Raw genomic sequence first — 6,471 nt, forward strand, 5'->3', positions numbered from 1 at the left:
ACCAGAAAGCCATGATTTTGAAAAGATTAAGGAAAATTACAAAGTGTGTTTAGTCAAAATCATATACTTTATGTTAAACCAACCCACTGCATATAATTATAATTATATGTTACTTTCCAATTTCAATCACAATCCAAAAACACCACTCAACTCAATCTTATGAATCTCTTTTTCCCTAACTAAAACAATACAAAATTAAATATACACTCTTTTTTAGAATGAGATCACAATGTACAACATGTCAACTTCAGCAACTCTTTATTTTTGCAACAAGATAAGACCATTGTGAACGCACATTTTATCTAATATTAAGTGTGTATTGAACTTTAGTGATAACTCGTTCCTATCGTTTTGAAGATAGGACGACAATCTCTTTTTTTAGTTCAATACATGTAAGGTGGCCTACGGCATTTAAAATAAAATAAGATCCATATTGGATATAGATCAAATGCGTGCATCAAAATATGCTATTTCATGTAAAGTTCAAAAATCTTATAAGATAGGGAAAATGTGGATATGGCTTAACCGAAGAAAAAGTGTAAACCTCTTTTATAAACGTGTCGATGAAGTGGGTAGAGATCGCAGTCATTATCGTAATGTTGTTATGTAGGAAACATTTTTATGAATATTTAAATTCTATCCAAATAAGTTTTTATTTGTCTTTGACTTTCTTTTGTTATGTATTTTACTATGTTAATAGAACGATCACTTACCTTGATATAGTAAATTACGAAGACTTTAGTGTTAAATCATTTTCTTCGAATTGCTCTTCCAAGATTAACAAAACATCATTTTTAGATCATAAGTACACTCATAAAAAAAGAAAGATTGGAATCAATTTTTTTACCCAATCGCTAGAGAAATGGAAAAATAGACAACAGGCAAATATGAAAATAATGCTCGTTTTTTAAGAACCCAAACAAACCATTTTATAAAAAACCTCAAAAGATCAAAATGTTTTCGAGATCTACCTTAAATAAATGAGTTCTTGCAAAAATAGCAAAAAAATTATGATAATAGAACTCATATCACTACATTTTTTTTAATTGTAAAAGTAGGCAAATTTAAAAGTCAATAATTTTTTGCTCACCCTCCAATAATCATCTGATAGTTGACTGATATCATTAATTATTTGTCATATTTTTCATATTCGCAATATATGCAAAAAAAAAAAATGTCATGGATTGTTTTTTTCTAAATGGTTTTATCATGTAATACAATTTCCCTTGAACAAAAAAAACAAAAAACAAAAATGTTTTAGGAATTAGACAAAAAAAAAAAAGTATATGGTGGTGAAATAGTTGTTAGAAATGACTATCATCCTAATGAATCATGGTTAATGTTTAAAAAAATATATGAAAAATTATTATTATTATTTGATGGTTACAAATATTGTAACTATTTAATGGTAATAATGTTTTGTTTTAATTCACTAACAAATCTAAAATTAAATTTAGATCTAAACCCTCGTTTTTCTTTTTCTATATAAAGATCTCGATGTTGGGGGTTCTTCATCTTCCCTTTCAAACTTTTGATTTTTTCTCATAACAATAGTTTTCTTGACTTCATTCCTTATTTCGACGACTGCATGCTTGAGTTGAAAAGTTGTGTTAACCTTGGAAAGCAACCGATATATGTGATTTAGCACCGATATCACAATAAATTTTGCTTTTATGGCAGTGATTCGTCGTGACACAACAACAATTAACATTTGTTTCCTACAATAGTCAACTACATTATAACGCTTCGAGTTTAGGAAGGGGACATGAATGAACAAGTATTACATATGAATAAGAGGGATCGTGAGGACATGAAATGAGTACAAGAAAGTAATGTTAAGAAAGACTTAAAAAGAATTAAAAGTTACTACCTATACCAACAAGGTACATATTTCTATTCGGTAGCTCAATCATAAGAACTACAAAGTTAAGCGTGCTATGCTTGGAGCAATTTTATGTTGGATGACCATCTTGGAGATTTTTCTAGAATGTATGTGAGTGAGGACAAAGCATGCTAAAATAACTCATGTTAGTTTGTGGGGAGAACTTTAAAGATGATGTTGTCAGGTCGTAAGGGAATGCCGGGGATCCAAATCCTGGGCTTGAAGCGTTACCTTCACCTACAAGCTTAAGCTTTTGGGTTGAATTGGTAATTTAAGATGGTATTAGAGCACCCTATGTTATTGTTTTTTCTTCAATTAATACTAATTTCCACTTGTTGGATCTTTCTTCAATCAAAGAGACACACGTGAAAGAATGGTAGATATATAATATTAAATTCACCTTCGCCTTCTAGCTTAAGTATTAGTGTTGAATTGATAATGTAATAATAAAGACGTGTTGAGGCTTTAATGGAAGGGACCATCGTAAGCTGTTGTCTAGCAAGAAGAAGAAGAAGAAGAAGAAGGGCGTGGCAATATGTATATCGTACTGCCATTGACAAAATAAATTCCCACGGTTTTGTGTAGAAACATGATAGCCATAATTATCATAGGGTCGTTTATTCTCTTTTGCTTACTTCCAATTATTTCTTTTAGTAGTCAGATGCCAATTAGTGCATCCATTACTTTTATCAACTAGTTTACTGTATCTTAACTCTTACAAATAAGTAAATATTGAATATGATCTATTGATAACGAAATAAGATCACAAACAAAACTTATAATGGATCTTCTAAACTAATTGGTTTGTTACTTACGTTGATTAGGATGATTCTATTATTGAAAATATGGAGTAGAAATTCATAATATTTTTAAAGATGATTTCTCCTTCATGGTTAACTAATGTTTAATATGATATATCAAAGAACATAGCTGAATGAGATCTTCTATCTAAAAAGAGATACAATTAAAGAGAAGAGGGAAGAGGGAAGAGGGAAGATGGAAGATGGGAGAGACACCAGTCCGACATAATTAATCTCTCCTCTCCAGATTGCATCCATTCAAATACACATCTTGTTTCAGTATCATTGTACCGTCTTCATGGAGTCCCTCCCATCCCTCTCTTAATCACTTATTTATATTTTTTCACTATAAGTCTATGCATATCTATGGTATCATATCAAAAAGAATTTATGATATGAAATGGCCAAAAAGTAAGCCATTAAAAATATACAAAGTATTAAAATGGTACTTAATCACGTTATTCTTTTTTGTCGTTAACATATAAAACTATATATGCTCACCTTAGCCATTAAAGAAATTTCCTATTAATTAGCGAGAGACAAATAGTTAACTAAGTGAACTTTATCAAATAAAAGACATATTATATGTTAAAATACCATATTAAACTTTGCATGTCCATCATAATAATATAATTAATAAAGATCACTAACATTTATATCACTATCCCCCTTGAGATATATATATATATATCTTTTAGGAAAAAGATGTCAATTATGATGAGTGTGAAGCTATATTTAATAATGTATGAGTTGAGATATAGAAAGTCAAATTTCAAGTGGTGTGTGTCATGGTGGAAGCAGAGAAAATGGAAGATCTTAATTACTATCTCAAATTTTGATTAAAGTCTTTACTTAATGGTGTTTCCATCATGGTAGGACCTAAGATATCCCAAATAATGAAGTTTTTAAGTCTTTTGACTTTGTACTTCTTTTTTTAAAAAAGAAATTCTCAACTCTTTAAAACCTAGCTAAGGTAGAAGGTGGGATGTCTAGTGGTAAAGAAGGGAACTTGCAAAAACCCTAATTTGCACATGGTATTGTGTGGTTGTGCACTTATATATGTCCAATGAATATGGAATGCCCTATATTTTCTCTTCTAAATTATTTCAAGTGGAAGATATATATATACACACATAATTGAGCATCTTGTGTGGAAGGATTTATCAACTTTTCTTTTTTGTTATGTCTGTGTTTCAAGTATTGAAAAATAAAATTAATATATTTATAAATATAACAAAATATCAACATCTCTGTTAGTTATTTATATCGATATTTATTATCTATTATCTATGAATTGGTAGTAATAATTCGTCACTAACCTCAAAGTGGCTCTATTTCATTATATTCCATCCATATCCCAATTCCATTCAGTTAATATCCCTGTGGTGTCATTGAGATAAGAGATGTCGTTTCTAGTCTATCTGTTTCTCTAGTCTATCTGTTTCTATTTCTATATATATGGAAAGTTAAAAAATCATCATATAATAATATAATAATCTAGAAATTGCAATAGAAAAGAAAAAAAATTGCAATAGAAAAGAAAAATTATGATATTTTTTATATTTATAAATATTTTAAACAGTTTTATTATTTAAAATAATTATTTATAAATTGAATGAATCAAATATCTTTTATCTTTTTATATTTTTAATAATAGTTAGACACCAAATATACATACATCACAATAATTAAAATAGCAGAAGATATCTAATGGTGAAGTTTTTTTTCTTTTAATGATTTATTTGTATGTATGTATAATGAGCTAAGTAAACACTATTTAACATAAAAACTCTCAATTTGCTATATTTGTTACATTATTTATTATTTGCTATTTGATATACATCATTTTTTATTTTTTCATTCTTTGCTATTGTGTTTACTATTTTCTTATCAAACTAAAATAGTCTAGACATCAAATACATATTATTATAAACTAAACTAAAATAATATATGCTTAAAACATAAATTATTTTAATAAAACCATGATAAGTTAAGACTATAACAACTCACCTCTTATCCCAAACATTGGTTTAATTAAAAGGGACCGTCGGCTATTACATTGGTACGATTATACAACTTTCCATTAATGCAATTCACACATTCTATTTCACTGTAGCAGATGAAGACGAATCGCATTCATTCTACCACACCCTGTTTTTGTACCATTTGCTCCCTCTCCTTCAATTATTTTCTACCATCATGTCTTGACCAAAAGATAGAGAAATCCAAAAGGGATGGAAGAGAGATTTTTCTTTTGGAAGAAATAAATAGATATGAAAGTATTTTTTGAGTTTTTGTAAAATATTAGAAGTATAATTATCTCACAAACGAAATATGAAAAGTAACATTAGATTTTGAGTACTTTAAAAGAAGTCTTTGTAAATGGTTTCTAATCATATAGTAGCTTAGTCGCGTGGACGATGATACTATTCATAACTAAGGAACCAATCGAAACTAAATGAGTTTATATATACATTATTTTGGATGAAATGGAAAATATATTCATAATTAGTATGGATAGTTAGTTGTAATTATACTCTTAAATTTTCATCGATAAAAGTTAAATTTAATAATAATAGAAATGAAAGATAAAAGTTAAATTTAATAATAATAGAAATGGAAAGTTTGTAGGTGGAAATTCCAATTACCACATTTTTCAAATTACTCCATTATTATTATTATTATTATAGTTATTGTTGTTATTATTATTATTATTGGACAACAATTGCAAAAACTACCTTTAAATTATAGTGATAGTTACCATTACATTTTCAAATTTTCAATAATAACAATTGGCTGCTAAACTTACAAAAATGTTAAAGTTTGACCCTCAAACTTACAATAATTATGGAAGTTGAACTCACAAATGGTCGAAATTAAAATTTCAAACTTAAAGAAACAATTATGTAAGTTTGAATGTCAAAGGTTTTAGGAGCTCTTTGCACCTATTAGAGAGGAGTGAAGTAGATTATTTTAGCCAATTTCATGTTTAGTCCTACTTGTTCTCACTCTTCCTTTTTCACATCTTTTCTTTCACTAAGTTCTAATTGTTTATTAAGTAAAAGTAGAAGGTCAAGTCAAAGTGTAAATTCTAATAATAATCACCACATGAGAAAATTAAACAAAATCAATGCATACTATTATAATCTTCAAACTATTATAATTCTCACACACTCTTATAAGTCACTCATCATTTCAAACGCTCGCTTAAAGTTTTGAAAAGTTGTAAGTGTCGAATTTTAATTTTAAAAGTTAAGAGTAATAATTACAATTACCAACCTGATTTGAAGAGTGATTTTTAGAATCCTTAGGTCATTATCCAAAATTAGGTTGGGAGAGGGGTGTGGTGAACGGGGAACCAAAACGAAGGTGAACTGCCGTGTAAGGCGGAGGGGTTGTGGAAGGTTTAATGGAAAAGGGGCCGTGAGCAGGGTGTCGCCTCACGAGCATCTATGTACGGAAGTGTTGGACGATAGTTTTGAATTAAATAGAAAGAAGAAGAGTATGTGGCTATTGAGATTTCAGGATTTAGGGTTTACTGAAATAGAGACAAAATCCCCCATGTTCCGTGCAGGCTGCGGCAAACAATCATTTATTATTATTATTGCCAATCAATTTACGTCTTGATCTTTTTCTTCTTTTTCCAACTTCCAATAACTTCCCCTCTTCTACTGCTAGAATATGCTCAGTACACTTCTTCACATTCATTTTTCTTTTATGTACCATACATACTAATTCACTTCTTCCCCCTCTCCCACAATTATTTCTTTCCCACCTAAGCTCACGCGC

This window comes from Cucumis sativus, chromosome 7, assembly GCF_000004075.3.
Source record: "Cucumis sativus cultivar 9930 chromosome 7, Cucumber_9930_V3, whole genome shotgun sequence".
In the NCBI taxonomy this organism is placed as follows: Eukaryota; Viridiplantae; Streptophyta; class Magnoliopsida; order Cucurbitales; family Cucurbitaceae; genus Cucumis; species Cucumis sativus.